The sequence below is a fragment of the Lissotriton vulgaris genome, chromosome 1_1 (assembly GCF_964263255.1).
Source record: "Lissotriton vulgaris chromosome 1_1, aLisVul1.2, whole genome shotgun sequence".
Taxonomy (NCBI): domain Eukaryota; kingdom Metazoa; phylum Chordata; class Amphibia; order Caudata; family Salamandridae; genus Lissotriton; species Lissotriton vulgaris.
In genome coordinates, this window is record NC_141685.1 from 1,422,028,736 (window position 1) to 1,422,041,311 (window position 12,576).

Genomic DNA, 12,576 nt, shown 5'->3' on the forward strand with positions numbered 1-12,576 from the left:
GATGGTAGAATCCATGGAATGTCCCAAGAGTGACACATACGCTAGTTTTCCACAAATATATGGTCGGGTCTGAATATTAAAAAGAGACGCAACCCTAAAAACCACTGTCCCTGTTAGGTTTGAGTTACTCACATGTTCATGTTTACCTGGAACTTTGAAGTCTTTCAGAATATCCAAATAAGGAGAAAGAGGACTGGCCTAATGGCAATTGTATGCAGTGACTGCTCAGCTCAAGAAAATGGCTTGTTAAAGAAAACATTAGGATCAACTGATTGATTGATTGAAAAGATACTTACTTGTATTAATAGTTCTCCATCATGGGTATTGTCTCTAAATTAATGAAAAGCAGAATCACTCTGCTCATATGCAGGTTCTTGTAACTCATCTCAATTTTGAAAAGAATGTAAACAATAATGCATGCTAATAGGAAGCAACCATTTCTGCCTTCTATTATTTTAAAACATCAAACAATTAAGCCAAATAAGTCTAACTAAAGTATATCTGACATCACGAATTGGTGATCCCATGCACATGCTCTCAATTAGTGAAAACCATCCATCAACTTCACTTTAATGCCTTTAGAACCTGTCTTGACCCGTTATGCACAGCAGGGAGGCAGTTAGGCAAATTACTTGTAGGGCTGCGTGAGAAAGTGTTGTGAATACTATGTGTGTTTTTTTTTTTAATTCAGAGACCTTTTCCTTCCAGTATGTAAAAGTGCCTTGTTAAAAAAATGCAACAAGTGAATAACTGTGATTCCGCTCTCTTGCACTCAGTAAAATAAATGATGCAGAAAAATAAGTGCTGGTCCCCAAAAATAAGTGCTGGTGCCCCCACCAGAAACTCTGACTCAGATTGTGTACTGGGAAGATCAAAATGTCATCCATCACAGTGACGTTAGCCAATGTTTGAAGTGGGCTGACCCTCTGCCACATGCTGTATGCTACAATAGGTGAAAGAATGTAAATGACACAACAGACCAGTGGATGAAGGGGGCTGGTTGTAGGTTCATTTAAGTAAGTATATTAGATGTATTATTCAAAAGGTCTTGACTAACGCCTGACCTAAAAATACAATAGAGGAATTAAAGTGCTGAAACGTACAGCTCATAGTGGACATGTCTACTCAGGTGCACGAGTGCACGTTACTAGCACGTCCTTTGTTTTGCCAACTTGTAATGAAATTGTGATAATCAAGCTTATGCAAAACATTCATAATAGTTAAAAATTGTGTGAATAAGTTAGAAATGTTCAATAAGTAAGTACAAGAATCACTTTGTCGCCCTATATTTGTTTAGTTAAAATCCCAGGAATGTCGTAAAAACTGACTTTCCTTTCAGACTCTTCCATTTATTTCAGTCTATGTGTTTAAATTATATTGTTTCCAGAGTTTAATTTCTTTGGTTTATACATTTTAAACTTTTCCGTTTGTTTCATAGAAAGTGTGAGATTTTAAACGTGTAGAAATGTTAAAAATGTATGTACACCATTATTATTATTAAAACAGTTTTGTATAGCGAGTGGTTACCCTAGAGCATCCCAGCGCTTCACCAAACAGAGTAACAGAATTAAGAGAGAGAGAGGCACAGCGGTTTAACAAAAGAGAAAAGTTTTCAGTTGTTTACGAAAACGCAAAAGGCATGGCTCCGAGCGCAAACCTAGGGGGAGTGAGTTCCAGAGGGGTGCAACCTTTACGGAGAATCTCCTCCCTCCTGAGCGGGCCTTTTTGACCCTAGGGATCCTGAGTAAGTGTTGTTGGTCTGAGCGAAGTGTTCTACTTGCCTTATATGGGGTCACCAGCTTTTGAAGGGCGGGAGGGCCTTTGCCTTGCAAGATTTTATGTGCAAGGCAGAGAGATTTAAATTTCACCCTTTCTCGCACTGGCAACCAATGCAGCGCCCTCAATGCGGGTTTGGCCGATCGTGACATAGGGATGTTGTGGAGCATTCGTGCCGCCGCATTCTGAACTTGCTGTAGTTTGTTCAGAGTGATCTCAGGGGCACCCAGATAGATTGCATTACTGAAATCTAATCTAGATCAAAAGCTTCCGAGATAGAAATGGAAGCAGAGGCAGCACTTTGCGCACCGATCGGAGAAGGCCGAAACAGACACCAGCCAGTTTGGTAGCCTGGGTCCTGAAGGAAAGATCTTGCTCTAACCAAATACCAAGGCTCTTGATCTCAGCCTTGGGTTTGGGGGGGATCCCAGGCAGCTAGGCCAGGCAGACCGGGGGAGTGAGGGACTTTTCATCCCCATCAGCATAATCTTGGTCTTTGAACTGTTCAGCTTTAGTGCTGATTCCCCCATCCAGGTGTGGACTTTGGATAGGCAGGAATGTAGCACCTGGGGATTTTCGGTGGCCTGGGAAAGGGCAAACACCAGCTGGGTGTCATCGGCATAGCTCACGATTTTGATGTTAAATGGAGCCACCACATCCTCCAAGGGGGCCATGTACACATTGAATAATGTGGGGCTCAGGGAGGAGCCCTGGGGCACTCCACAATGGAGGTGGGTGGATGCCGATCGTGCGCCCCCTTCCCAGACCTGAAAGGTCCGTTCGCTGAGGAATGACCTGAGCCATTTCAGCGCTGTCCCCCTCACTCCGGCATCTGACAGTCGTTGAAGTAACACTCGGTGGTTAATAGTGTTGAACGCTGCACTAAGGTCCAGGAGGATCACTGCCACTGATCCTCCTGAATCCAAAATGCAACGTGCCTCTTCCGCGACTGCCAGCAAGGCAGTGTCAGTGCCTTGACCCAGGCGGAAGCCTGTTTGGGAACTTCTCAGCACACTGTTGGAGTCAAGGAAGTTGGATAGCTGGAAATAACCAATTTTTCCATGATTTTACTGAGTCCCGGGAGTAGCGAGATAGGCCTGTAGTTCGCCATGTCAAGGGGGTCGAGGCTAGGTTTTTTTTAGGAGGGCTTTTACTATTGCACCCTTCCAATTGGGTGGGACCACACCGGCACCTAACGAGGCATTGATTACCTCAGTGATAGGTTCCACAATGGAAGGGGCAACCAGTTTGAGAATCCTCATGGGGACTACGTCCCGGGGAGAGCCACTCTTAACGGACACTAATACCTTAAGAGCTTCGTCCTCAGTGACTGGTCCAAAAGACTCCAAGGTCTTCAGGGGTCTTCCCTCATCCTCGAAGGGCTCAGCTCCTATGTTGATTTGGGGCAGGGTAATCAAAAAATTTTCAATTTTAGTGTGGAAGTACTCTGCTAGATCATTGCATTTTCCTTCCAGATTATCCGTGGAGGCAGGTGGTGTAGGGACCCTCAAGAGCTCCTTGAACACTAGAAATGTTTCTCTGGAGGAGTTGGAGGCATTGCTGATTCTCTCCTCCAAGAATTGGGTTTTGGCGCACCGGATGGTGAGCTTGTAATTCCTTATCGCCACTCGGTATTCGGTCTTACAAGCTACTTCCCAATTCTTCCTCCAGGCCCGTTCTAGTTTTGTACAGGCCCTCCGCATAGCCCTCAGCTCTGGCGTGTACCACGGAACGGAGCACGATCTTTTCTCCCTCCTTCCTGCAGATCTTAAAGGGAGAACACCGTGTCAATAAGATAATCGAACTGGCGCACCTGTTGCCGCCATTGTTTTCTCTTATTGCTGACTTAGTTTCTCATAGTCCCATCACTGTTTTTCAAAATACAAGATAAGACTGATAGTCGGATCCTTTAAAAACCTAAATACCGGAGTTTAGTTTGGAGAGGACTTTTATAATCAATAATATTTTATTTAGCGTTTTCAAACATTACAATAATTTACCTGCCAATAAATGCAGTACAGATAAAAGTAAGATGGCAACCGTATACAATATAGTACCATCAACATAGTGTGTATGTGTGACCGAGAAGAGAGTTAAGGAACAAGTTACTTATCTTCTGTAATGCCTTGTGGAACATCAAGTCCCACTGTAGAGAGCGCGTATGTCAACTTTCTAGGGTTTAACATTCGCCCTCAATCCTACCTTCCTCCCACACTATCTTCCCCACAATGCCAGGGTGTTGTGTAGTTACTAGGACACCCCACTGACTTTGGACGCATACCAAACTTACCTGCAACCATCCTCCTTGATCCCGCGCTGCTCCTTCTTTCGCCACCACAGCTCCTGGCTCGGGTCTCATGTCTCCCCCCCGCCACCGTAGCTCCTTTCCACACCTGCACGGCCGCGGAGAGGGGGGACTGCATTGCCCAGGAGCCCAAGCGGCAGGAAGCCGCCACCGACCATCCCGCGCCCGGAGAAGCTTAAAGCTGAGCAGAGCCCCGGTGGAGCGGGTGCTCTGCTGACACTGACTTTGGGGGCATAACGAACTTACCTGCAACCGCCCTCCTTGATCCCGTGCTGCTCCTTCTTCCGCCACGCCAGCTCCTGGCTCGGGTCTCCTGTCTCCCCCCCTGCCGCCGTAGCTCCCTCCCACACCTGCACGGCCACGGAGAGGGGGGGGGGGAACTGCATTGCTCAGGAGCCCAAGTGGCAGGAAGCTGCCTCCGACCATCCCGTGCCCGGAGGCGCTTAAAGCTGAGCAGAGTACCCGTGTCACGTGACCGCGTGCGCGGGCCGAGCCGGACTAAGCCCGGGCCAAGGGCGGGCCCGTTTAAGCCCGTTAAAGACCGTGTGAGACCGGACCGGGCCCCCCCTCTTTATTTATTTATTCTTTACTACTTCCGTCCACAGATATCTTGTATGTATGCTTTACTTATTTAACTACATTGTACAAGATAATATTTGTTAAGTATATATTCATATTATTGTACATCATGTCTACGAGGGGTAGTAGAAGTAAAACGGCTGCGGGTGGAGCGCAGATCATAGGTCCTTTGGACAATTTTATTACAAGGGAAAATGAAGCTATAGATCAAGGTATTATCCTTCTGGAGCGCAGAGTCTCTCAAGATCTAGCTCTGGCTAGACGCTCGTCCTTGGGACCTCTTGCATTAGCTAGAACCCCAGTACAAGCTCAGGATGCAGGTTCTCTAGTAGTTGTCCGGGCAGAAGTTCATAGTATGCCAAATATAAGTGATCTGTCAGCGTCGCAACTTCTGTCGGATTCACAATTAAGTTTGGCTTTAGAAAGGTCCCCAGAATTAGTTATCAACCTTATGCCAGATGATACAAGTAACAGGCAGTCAAGGGGAAGGAGGGAGGGTGCTATACAGAAACAAAAAAGAAACAGGCAAAGGTGCCAACGGTTAAGGAGAAATGTGTGTCAAAGAAAAAGTATGTGAAAGGATTAGATCATCCCTCAAAGAATGGCAATGGGAAATCGCACCCAGATGTGGCAAACGAAGTTTTGGACATAGAAAGTGTAGAGGGTTTGGGTACGCGGGGGGGGGGGGGGGGGGGGGGGGGGAATATGTAACCATTGCGATGAAAACAGTAAATTGTTAGCAAAAATTGGGGAGCTTTTCAACATCCATTTGTCTCCAATAGAGACTAGACTCTTACATATAGAAAAACAACTGGCCGAATTGAGCGCCCTCTCCAAAAACGTACCCAAAAACACACCTAACCACAGGACAATAACAGCTGGGGGGACAAAACTTAGAAACAACAAACTGGTAGACTCATTATCTAAGAAAACGACTTTACAAGTAGCAAATATAAATGCAAAGCCAAAGACCCCGGTAGCTCAAGTTAATAAAACAGCAGCTTAAACGGCAAACCCTGCTGGGCCTACCAGACATAAAGATAGCTCACCTAAGGCCTCTCCAACACTCCCCTAAAAGGATTGGAAGAGGGGAGAAAAAGAGAGTAGACCCATAGTTAATTTGCCCCCAGAAGCAAGCCCACTAGTAGTAGTTATGACTGGGGTTCCAGAGGTGGCGGACCATATAGATGAATCCAGTTGGTCACTAAAGAACAAAGTCCAATACTGGCTCAACACTAACCGACCCCTACCCCCTCATTGTTCAAGTAGGATCCTAATGGTGCGCAGAGTCCCCTGGGTGGGAGAAGAGCGGAAAACTACCCAGGGTGACTGTGTCATAATTAATAATGAGGACCCAAGTACGGTAGACTATATATGTTCTTGGAGAACGCAAGGGCGCTATGAACGTATTGAAACCAAACGACTCTCCTTCTTTTATCCCCCTAGGAGTCGTGTCGGGCCGGGTCGTGATAGGAATTGGAGTAGAATGGGCCAACAAGATTGGGGAGGAGACTGGGGAGACTCGGGAGGGAACCCGGGCAGAGATGGAGCATTTATGGAAAACATTATAGGGGTTCCGACCGCCAACAGGTACAGCTGTCTGGAGATGGTCGACTGACTGATAGTAACCATCGGGTCTCCCAGAGATCAGGAGGGGTCTAGAACGCTCGACAGAAGAGGTAATCAGATGTCCAACAGCCATTTGATGCTTATTCCGGATGATAGGGAAGTAAATGTAGTAGTAGCGTCCATAACGGAGTGCCCATCAGCTACACGGATAAATAGTAAGGAGATTGTAGCGATTGAAAAGCATTGGGGATGGTGAGGTTAGCGCTCCACCCAAACAAAGAGTCTTAAATGAGGGGACAATAAATGAGAATATCGGAAAAGCCTGCCTAAATATGTCGACTAAAACTGACCATGAGATCCGTAGTTGGAACGTTGCAGGGCTGGAACCAAGATTATCGGACCCAGACTGGTTAAAGATACTATCTGATAAAGACATAATAATGTTCCAGGAGACATGGGCCACTACCAATCTCCATATAGAGGGCTTTTATTGCAATAGTGTAACTGCAACTAAACCTGATTTTGGTCGGCCTATGGGCGGGTTACTAATTGGTTTTAGGATAACTGCAGGTGGCAGCATTAAGACAATACCAACTAAAAGTCCTAACATCCAGATTATTGTATATAAAAGAAAGGTCCCTTTTTATGTGATTAATTTTTATAACAATGATTTTTATTCAATCCCAAACAAAAACTTTATAGAACTTTTTTTAATTTTAGTCTGACGTCATTGAGTCACCAGATAAAAGTATGGGTAAAAGGATTATCCTAGCTGGGGATTTTAATGCTAAAATTCCAAATCCCAAATTAAATGAGGGAAACACTCAAACTGATCGAGCAGCAAAAAGGGGCTTAGAATTGGACTTTTTCATTCGTGAGCACATCTTAACTTATAGCTTGGATGTAAGCCCTACCCCCACAGCTAATTATGTCCCGGCATTTAGAGGCAGGGACTATTGGACAACTATTGACTACATTTTTATGTCACCCGAGCTTATTGATTGCCCCACAATGGCTAAGGTATTAGAGACTGCCTTTGGGGATCATAATGTACTAGTGGCGAATATTAGACTGGGGTCTTCCCCAGCGTTTGCCAGTACACCTGGGGCTAGAGATATAATCCCTGTTACAAATAATTTAGGATTGAAATGGAGGGGGGTTGATAGTGGAAGCATAATCGAGCAGGTTTCAAACAAGCACCAACATCTGATCGATTCATGCACATTATCAGATGGGAATAACTTAAGGGTAATCACAGACTTTACCAATCAGTGTACAGTTATTAAGACACTTCTAACTGTCCCTAACCAAAGACCAGATATGGACCCCAAGTGATTTGACAGTAGTTGTTCAGCTGCCAATAGGGCTTTACGTAAGGCACTGATTGCAAAACCCAGATGCCAAATGGAGGTTAGGGAGGCGAGAAAGAAGTATGAATCCACAATAGGGGAACGTAAGGTAACTATTCTGTCAGAGCGTTGGGAGGAGCTATCGGATTCAGCAGCAGGGAAGTAAGGAACGATTTTTTGGTCCGCAGTAAAAAATATGCGTAACATGGGAACTCAAACATCAGTAATAAGCTGTACCATCCCGAGTAACCAGTGGGAAGATCATTTTTCCAAAGTGTATGCAACACCTCCAAATGTTAGTAGCAACTATATACCAGGCCAATTGTGCCCTCTAGAGATTAGTTTAGGTGAGGTGATCGCGACTGTCAAACAAAGCCTTGGCAATAAAGCCCCTGGGCCAGATGGCCTCCCAATAGACATCATTAAATGGAAACCTGAACTTTGGGCACCTATTTTAAAAACATTTTTTAATAGTTTACCATTAGTGCCAATGCCAGATACATGGTCTACAAGCGTAATAGTGCCCATATGCAAGAAAGGGGAGAGAACAGATACAGCAAATTATAGACCTATGTCACTCCTAGATAATACTCTGAAAATCTTGGGGCGAGTGCTATATAATAGAATAAATGACTGGGTAGATGACACGCGGGTTTTAGACCCTTGTCAAATGGGTTTTAGAAGTGGGGTTGGGACGACAGAGCAGTGCCCGAACTTAAATTTAGTAATTGGCAAATATACCATTGCTAGGTCGTCACTAATCTACTTAGCGTTTATCGACTTATCGTCCGCATTCGACCTAGTAAATAGGTCCAAATTATGGTCTATTCGTTTAGATTATGGCCTAGAAGAGCCCTTTGTACACTTTTTGGCCTACCTGCATACCAACACAAAAGCACAAGTAAGGATCGGGATGGCGGGGGAAATATCGGTGCTTATGGGCCTCACACCAAACGCTTTACGTAGTTTGGTTAAAAGTTTTGAACAATATATGGATAACCTAGATCTTAACACCTTGGCTGCTATTGATATTTTCCTCCTGTGCTGAAAATCCTTGATCATTATAGTTTCATGACGAGCTCAGCTCGTCATCAGCACAGCTCAACTGTGCCTCATGACGAGCTGAGCTCGTCATGAGCAGGGAGGGGTTAAAGTAAATTAAAAAAAATCTTTTATCATGTCTTGTGGCCTGGGGAAAAGACAGCTTAGTGTTATTTCGGTGGGATCAGATAGACTCTATTCCACTAATACTTTTCCCTATTTAGGAATGGTTTTTGCTGCGAACGGCTCGTGGAGTGGACAAGTTCTCAAAATCCATTAACTCTATTCTTAGCCTCCCATGGCCTAAGAAAGTAGGTGCCACAAAAGCAATTAAAAATTTTTTTAAACTACAGTGCGTCCCAGTAGCAACATATGGGGCTGAGATATGGGGTCTGGGCAAAACATCTAGTATCCAGACCGAGGAAAATCTTTTCTGTAGGAAAATCCTTGAAGCCCCTATCTCTACCTCAGAGTACATCTGTCATTGTGAATTGAATTTGTATTATATATCAGATTTTATAGCATCAAGACTGGCCATGTTCTGGCTGGCTATTTGGAGAAACAAATTGGCCTCCCTAACCCATGAAATCATAAGAGATTGTCTCAATTGCGAGAAAGGGATGACAATCCCTTGTATCGCTGGAGTTCTTAATAAACTGAGCAGTGTGGGTAAAGGTCACCTTTTCTTTGACCCCAACAAGATTGAGCCTAAAGACAAAAATGAAATAAAGTTTGCACTGTATGCACTTTATAGTAAAGATAGATTAGCGGGGGAGTTAACTAAATCAACTATCCAGGCTTACGTGAATAAAGATCTGTATATACAACCAATTCCATTGTATCTTACATTGCCAATGACAAACTGGGAAAGATGACTCCTGTTCCGTTTAAGGGCAGGCACTGTTAGATTCTTATTATGTTTTCCATTAGGTTATTCTTCAATAAGATCTGAAGATAAATTGTGCCCATGTGATGGTATGAGTTTACAAAATGATTTACATTTTTTCTTTTCTTGTACATTTTATCTAAAATATATCAAATGGTTTCTAGTTCCATATTTTAAGAAGCACAGACCACTTTCTTTGGAACAGTCTTATTTGATGCTGCCAACTTTGAACAATGATGAACTGATATTCCGTACCAGCACTTTTTTGAGAGTTATTACCTATGTACCTAAAACAATGGAGTACCCGTAGCAAATTTCTGTATTATCGCTGCTAAATAATCTGTAATTTTGTAATGTGTGTCGTTTTAAATGTATTTAGAATCAAGGCTATTTTATTTTATTGGGATTGTATATTTGTACTGCTTTTATGGATTTGATAAAATTCGAATAAAGATTTTGATTCGATTCGAATACTAGGACCCCCCAGGACCTGCGCGTTTTGGATGACCTAAACTGATGGCTTGGTGTGAAGACAGACTCTGGACACCACCACAGGATGAGTCAGTCGTTAGCCCTGCTAGCTCTACAGTGCCACTCCCCCCTGTACTATACATTGTGGTAGGCGGTTTCTGTCAACCAATGAACATGACAACCCTGATTCCCCGGGTATCGTGGAAACAATACAGTATTTTCGCTCAGTCACTCGTGCTTGCTTTTCTCAGGTTACATAGAACAATGATTAGAATGGTTTCAATAATTATGGCGCTGACTTTGCTTTGAGTTTAGCCTTAAGAGTGTGGATGGCGAATGTACCAAACTGAAAGGTGAAGTGGAGAGATGTTGAGGGTACTGTACCAGAATGTCATGGACTAAATATTGTCTGGCAAAGCTATTGGGTAATAGACGTAATTTAAAAATGTATTGCCCCATTGGGTATAACACAAGACAATTTCAATTCAATAGAACAATGTTTTTCTAAATAATACACTCATGTGGAGAAAGAAGCAGCCTCATCCAAGCATATCCATGGTTTTGGTGCAGAGCGTTGCATATGTGCTAAGTTGCACAAAATCGCCGGTACAGAGCAGAGAAGCATATAAAACGTTATTAGGGTTTCAAGTTTGATCTTTAAAATAGTACATTGGGGGGCGTGGCCAAGATAGCAGGGAGCTAAGACGTGTTTTCTGGAGCTCCGCTCCTCGTCCGCCAAAATAACTTCGGATTGCATCTCTGGGAGTCGAAACCACGGACCCCGGAGTTTGGGGACTCTCTCCCAGCCTCGGAGACCCTGATGCTGGAGGGGGAGCGGCGGTGGTGCCTGGCGCCGGAGGCTGGCCTATTGCGGAGACAGGAGAGTCGCTTAGCGGAGCTCGAGTAGCAGCGGAGGCCAAGAAGGAGGGGCGGTCCGCAGCTGCGACCGCTTAGGACAGCATTGATGGAGCGAGCTCTGGCTGGTCTGTCCTGGACGAGAAGCGAGCTGATCACTGCGCCCCCAGAGAGCTGCGCGCCCACATCGTAGGCGCTACAGTGCGGGAGCCCCGGTGTGTGGAAAGGAGCAGCGTTCCCATCGGAGAGCCTAGGGCCGGATACCCGCGCAGCGGGGCCCGCGGGGCTGAGGTAAGGTTTCCCCCCGTGCGTGCGCGGCAAAAGTTTGATTCCAGTGGCCCTACACTGCCACATCGCGGCACCCCGCACCGCGACACCAGTGAGCTTACCCGGAGAACCGACATACACTCTTAGATTTCCCCATCACAGCTACAAGCCAACGAGATAGGAAAGCGTCTGTCTATATTTACACCCGATTAGGACCGGGTTGGAATTATCACCGGTCCCCCGATATTGCCCTCAGCCTGACTACACAGCCCTGAAGTGTCACGGGTCTACCCCGATTTTGACGAAACACGTGTCGGCTGGTTTCTTGCACAAAAAAGTTCCCCCTTTGGTTAGGGGAGCTTCTCACCAGATAAATAAAAAACAAACAGGACAATAACACTTGAGTGTGATTTTATCCTTTCCTTATAAGATACAAGACAATACCTATCAACTAACTTTTCAAAGACTGCAGGGGTGGCCATCCTGGTTTCCCGTTCCTTCCCGGGATGGGTCTTACAGAAACAAGCAGAGATTAAGGGCCGCCTTTTGACGTATTAATTTTCCATAGGGGACCTGACTTTTGTTGTGGGCTCCATCTATGCCCCCAATGAGGGGTAGGTAAAATTCCTACACAAGGCCTTGCGAGAGGCAGCCACCACCCCAGATAGACACTTGCTGCTTGGAGGAGATCTCAACGTTGTGTTTGACAACGAGCTGGACCGATCCGGTCAGAGAACGATGCAGGCTGGAGTCCTCCCGCCTTCAGGGCGAGCTCTACTCGAGGAGCTGGGGGTGACTGACCTCAGGCGCCTCTTTAACCCCCGATCTCACAGCTACACATTCTATTCGGGGGCCCACAAAACGTATGCACGTTTGGATTATCTCCTTGGTTCCCCCTTTTTCAAACCCAAGCAACCTCTGTAGATATGGATTAGTTACTTCCCTGTATCCTAGTTCTCTTCCAGGGGAATCCTCATCAAAGTCATAAGCATTAGAATATTCCCGCCCATGCGCGGGACCCCGGAAACACTACATATGTGCCCCACATATATATACTCCTATATATATATATATATATATATTGAATTCAAGAGTGCTTCTGCTTCGAAGGATCACACAACTGCAGGTAAGTTTTCCCTTATATTTATTGCTTTGCCGAGGTTGAAAAGACATCCGTCATTATTTCACTTGTCCCAACGCGTTTCAGTGCTTCCTGCACTTTCATCAGGGGAATATGGCAGGGCGGATGTGAATGGCAGTTTCCGCAGTCTTTTAGTAAGAAACACGGAATGTACTTGGTAGTACTGAATCCCTTGCACAGCATTTTGGGATCAGTAGTTTAGCCAAAAAGTTCGTAACAGTAGTGGGTTCCGCCAAGGCATGTTTAGTGTTCAGGTTGCAGTGTCCTATTATCGGCGCACTGTCTGATTAGGTGCTTCAGTGCACCCCGGTTGTACTTTTCTTCCTCTGTGATTTTC

The 12,576-nt window shown here is 45.2% G+C and overlaps 1 protein-coding gene across 1 annotated transcript in view; it reads right to left on the reverse strand.

The window, feature by feature from the left end:
• The window catches only part of REDIC1 (regulator of DNA class I crossover intermediates 1), a 753,321-nt gene that overhangs the window by 633,408 nt on the left and 107,337 nt on the right, over nucleotides 1-12,576 (reverse strand). The gene's annotated exons all lie outside the window — the stretch shown is intronic.